The 5,809-nt window shown below is 33.7% G+C and overlaps 1 long non-coding RNA gene across 1 annotated transcript; it reads right to left on the minus strand.

The window, feature by feature from the left end:
• Positions 1-2,030: 2,030 nt before the first annotated feature.
• On the minus strand, positions 2,031-5,496 carry LOC130804476 (uncharacterized). The gene is made up of 3 exons (XR_009040021.1): positions 5,341-5,496; positions 3,633-3,705; positions 2,031-3,219 (listed from the first exon to the last, which is right to left on the minus strand). It is a non-coding gene; the product is annotated as an uncharacterized LOC130804476 (long non-coding RNA).
• Positions 5,497-5,809: the final 313 nt, after the last annotated feature.

Raw genomic sequence — 5,809 nt, forward strand, 5'->3', positions numbered from 1 at the left:
CGCTACCATCCTAATGAAATTACAAATTTGTCCCTGGACTTAAAACTTGTTTAACAAATGTAAATCGCACTTAATAATACTATTATCACTTTAAAAACATTAAATTTAAAGTATAAACGTAATCCCGATCATTTTTATCGCGACCCTATATATATTGAATTTTCAGTAGCACTCTTGTATGATATACGAATTCAAACATGGTACTGTCTCTCTAAAATCTCTCTAAAAACGTTCTTCGATTTTAAACAAGCTGTTAGTTGGAATCGATTAACTATGGCTAACGAAAGCGAGTATTGAATTGGATGCGGTACGTACTTTAATCGATTTGACTCGGTGTATTTTTTTAAAAAAAAAATTACAGTCGCAAAAACTGGGCGAATGGACCACGGAGGAGTCGCACAAAACGTGCGACTGGACCGCGGTCCAATCGCACATTTTGTGCGACTCCTCCGTGGTCCACTCGCCCAGTTTTTGCGACTCCATTTTTTTTTATTATTTACATTATTATTATGTAAATTATATAATATTTATTTAGTAATATATATTGTTGTTATGTTTTAATATACGTTGTAGTAAATTATTATTATTAATATTATTATTATTAATATTATTATTATTATTATTATTATTATTATTATTATTATTATTATTATTGTTATTATTATTATTATTATTATTATAATAATAATAATAATAATAATAATAATAATAATAATAATAATAATAATAATAATAATAATAATTATTATTATTATTATTATTATTATTATTATTATTATTAATAATGTAAGTAATTTATATTATTAACATTATTATTATTACTTTGTTATTATTAATTTAAATAATTTATAATTATATATTGTTATTATTATTTTCTTATTATTTTATATTAATATGTTTTATTATTATTACAATTATTTAAATTTATTTTTTGTATTGTTATTATTTTAATATTAATTATTAAAGTAAATTATAATTTTTATTTATTATTGAATATTTTTATTATTAATGTTTGTATGTATAATTTTTTAATAACCTAATGTATGGTTTAATTCATATTTTCAATTTGCAGGACTTTGAAAACTTAGGAGACAATGTAGATTACTCTGGTAGATTTGTTACGGATAGGGAATTTGATTCTATAGATGAATTACATAGTTGGGCCGATGAGATAGCAATAACAATTGGTTTTCAATTTACACGTGCTTCTTATAAACAAAAAGGACGTTTCTAGAGTTAGTTTGTATTTAAGATGTCACCGCAATGGTAATATTAGGGGTGATTTGCATAACCTAGATAATGCTGCCCGACCTGGTTCTAAAAGTAGAACTTGTCGGTGTAAATTTATGATTGTAGCAAGTAGTCGTAAACCAGGAGAAAGACCTTGGACGGTGAGGGTGTGTCCTGGGGCAAAAGGTAGACATAACCACTGATTTTTAGTGTACAGAGAAGGTCATGTAAGGGCAAATAGGATGAATGTAGATATTCGAGAGCACATACGACAACTTAGTGCAACCGACATGCAAACTGCCTTTATCATGACTTCAATTAGAGAAAATTTTCCTGGATTTTTTACTAGTATGAATCAGATTTATAATGCTAGGCAATCAATAAGGAGAGAAGAGATGGAGGGTAGGACTCCCCTTCAACACTGTCTTTATATGGCCACAGAGCTTAATTACGTGGTCTGGACAGACTTGGATAGTGAAGGGGAATTGAGCAGATTATTAGTTGCAAATCCTACCTCTATCCAAATGATACGTACGTGGCCGTATGTTATGTTGATAGATACAACGTACAAAACAAACAAAAACAAGTGGCTACTGTGTGAAGTAATAGGAATGACGCCAACCAATCACAACTTCTTGGTTGCGTTCTGTTTGATGCGAGATGAGGTGGCTGTGTCATATTCGTGGGTGTTACAGGGATTGAGAGATATTTTAGGCACAGCTCTGACTCCTAGCGTAATTGTCACTGATCGAGATGAGGGTTTATCTGCAGCTATTCGTGATGTCTTCCTCGGTAAAAAAGTTTTGTTGATTAATTATTGTCGTTCTCTTTATTGAATATGTCTTAATTACGTTCAATGTTGTGTTTAATGTAGATGTGCGGCATTTATTATGCATTTGGCATATTGCAAACGACGTTGAGAACATGGTGGACAAGTTGTGTGACGGGAAAAGAAATCAACAAGGCCAAGTATTCAGGAAAAATAGATGGAACCCCTTGATTGAAAGTTCTATAATCGACGAATTTGAACAGAGATGGCAATCGATCGTGACTACCTGGTCGGTTAGGAACAAAAAGGTCGTTCGATATTTGGCTGGAACATGGATTCCACTTAGAGAGAAATTTATACGTGCGTGGACGAATGACTGTTTACACATGGGTAACCAGACTACCAGCAGAGTTGAAAGCCAACACTCGTCTTTCAAGTATTATCTTGGCAGCAGTAATAGCTCATTTGATACCCTGTTTAAAAGGGCACACGCACAGATAACAAACCAGCAAGCTAAGGTCCGACAAGCGCTACAGGAATCCATGAATTCTGTTTCAAGGTCGTTGCGACATCATTTCTTTAGAACTTTATATCGCCAAGTATATTTTTTTGCCTTGGAGCAGATGCGGCTTGAGCATAACCGTATGTTTGATTTGGGTAATTATGTACTTAACAAATGCGGTTGTGTACTTCAACACACCCATGGATTGCCGTGTGCTTCTTATTTATATATGTCGATCGGTTCACAAGGTGCTTTGTATGTGGATGACATTCATCCATTCTGGAGTACTTTGAAGTACACAGAGGTAGGAGATGACACCAACGAAGGAGTACGACACGCAAACGCCGATGACAAAGAGTACTTTCAATTGTTGTGTAACAACCCGACTTACCGTTGACTGGGTAAACAGGGTCATCACTAGGTTCGTTTCCCAAGGAAACTGAAATCACACTTCCAAAACTCAAGCAAAGGGGTCACAAGCTCTTCAACGTGACTAACTCAGCTAAATCCCAAAGCCATCATCTAACTATTACACAAGATAATCAAACAATTCTCTACAAGTCCGATATAACAAGCACAGCCAAAACAAATTTACATTTATCCAAAATTCCTGATACAAATTTATAATTCCTTAGTACTCAGCTCAATTAACATCCTTGGAAACTCTAATCACCTCCGCTAATCCATTATTCCCGACTGGTTCCGATCTGTAGACAAGCTAAAAGATGGAAACAACAGGGAATCAGATTAAACTGAATGAGAAGTAACAATCCAAAACAACAAAACACAGTAAATTCAAATTATAGGTTTAAAAGCAACATCAGTTCCCTAGATCTATGTGCGCACAGGGAGTCTAGTTGAGAGAACATCCATAGCTCTAAGGCTATGTCACTCTCGGGTGAAGCTAGTCAATCTCTCAATGACAATTCGCTTCAAAAACAGGGAGTAAGGAACCATGTTCCTCAACTCCGTCAATGACCAGCTCGCAAGCCCGATCCATTGACCATATCAATATCAGCATAATCATTCATAAACATTTATCACATTCATATAAATTTCACAAACTTTAAATAAACATTTTACAAATGGTAGCCTGGTCAGACCCCTCTTTAAGGGACTGTTACTACTCACCAACAAGACGCTTCAAAGAGCCGCGATCGATTCGCGGCTAACAGCTAGAATGGTTCCTTGATGACGTCGCCTCCTGTAGCATAACAAACATAACATCACAACAAAGCGTTCGATACCACAAACTAGGTTCAAATAGCTCATTGCATCTCCTCCTAAGACCGCATCTTAGTTCCATCTTCTATTCTAATAATTCTAATTTCAAAGATTGCGCAAGTTCTAATTCTAACCCCAACATATATAAAAATATAACCTTGTTTAAGACTAGCTTATAACCTTGTAACGATCATGCGTCTCCACAACTCTCTTTATATTTCCAATTCAAACACTTCTAGTTCATTTAACTCAATCCAAGAAACTAAACAAGATTAACCAGCTATCCTAAAAGAAGAACACAACTAATTTATCCATTCAACTAATAACTTCCACACGAACCCTGATACTTTCAAGAATAACCAATCATATAAAATCAAGGGTTATATCCAACACTTACAATTACCCAACTATTAAATAAATAGCTACAACAAAGAACTATCCACCACTAGCAAATTCACATGAATCAACTAACATTTAAGAACATCAAGTTTCCATAAACTTTCCACATTCAATATCCTATCGATATTCTAATCTTCGTAAATTCATACTAATTAATAATTCCACAATTAAGTTCTTATCACCACTTTGACCCATAATTATCATTAACAACATTCAAATCCAAATCCTCACCACTACCTATACACCATCAAGACACTACGAATCCATTCCCACAAATTGTTTCACAAGTATCTAGTATTACATCTAAGAGTGTATTAATCTATTCAATTATTCACCATTATCATAACTTGTCAAAACTCTTAGTTCCTAACAATAATTCAGCAGCTAAATATACATATCCAACAGCTAGTCTCAATCAACAAAACTCATCTAATTAGAAATCCCGTAATGGTTTTAGGACACCTCTTACTAAAACAGGCTAACTCACTCATACGGAAACCAATTGAGACGATTTAAGTGGCTACGCGACCATTAATCAGAGCTCTACTATTCTTATTAAGACACAAAAACCCAGAAACAATTAGAACGATCCCAAAATAGCCAAAACAGAAGGTTCGTTATGGATTTCCAAGACAGCCTGCTAGTATTTCACTATTTTGAACATAACTCTCTCATATAAGCTCATTTTGGAGCGATTCAAGTGTCCACGTGATCGCGACTCGAAGCTCTACAAATCTCATGAAGACACTAAAATCCCAAAACGACTCTAACTATTTCAAAAACAGCAACACAATTCGGACAGAACAAAACGGAACCTCATAGTCGATCTTTATGACAGTCTACTAGTATTTTGGACATAACTTCCTCATACGAACTCATCTCGGGGTGATTCAAGTACCCACACGACCGCGACTCAAAGTTCTATAAATCTTAAGAAGACATAAGAACCCAAAAACAATCAGAACCATCCCCAAAACAGCCAAAACAGAAAGTTCAGTTTATGAACTGAAATTTCAGAATCCCAAATACTCAATTTGATACTAGAACTCAAATAACCCAAATAACCAATTCTAATCAACACTAAAACAACTCAATTACTAATTGAATCCATATACTCATTTGATGCTTAAATTTGATTTAAAAACCCCAAATTAATTTACAAAACTCTAACATTTAAATTTGAAAACAAAACAACAAAAGAGGGAAAAGAGGTTACCAACAATAAAGGGAGGAGGAGAAGTGATTGCTGTTAGTGGTGGAACTCGTGGCTGGGCTTGGTTGTGCCGCCGCTGTAGTTGAGGGGAGTGGGACATGAGAGAAGAGGGAAGAGAGGGATTGAGAGTTTGAAGGTAAAAGATGATGAGGATGAAGAAAGAAATGGGGAAGGGTATGTCGGTTTATAATAGACGATTTATGAAATAAGTAATATTTCGTAATTGGTAGTATGAATAAGGATTGCATTTAGGAATATTTTTTTTTTCAATACTTAATTTAAATTTATTATTTTTTTTTATAAATATAAGATAGTAATCAATTAATAAAATATAATCAAAATACACTTTTATTGAAGTACTCTTTATACGAATTTTATATATTAAATAAAATAAACCTCTTTCTTGAAAATGTTAACAAATCAAATACTTGAGTCCATATTATCAAAATAATAATATTATTACTCGAATTAA

The sequence above is a fragment of the Amaranthus tricolor genome, chromosome 17, assembly GCF_026212465.1.
Source record: "Amaranthus tricolor cultivar Red isolate AtriRed21 chromosome 17, ASM2621246v1, whole genome shotgun sequence".
Taxonomy (NCBI): domain Eukaryota; kingdom Viridiplantae; phylum Streptophyta; class Magnoliopsida; order Caryophyllales; family Amaranthaceae; genus Amaranthus; species Amaranthus tricolor.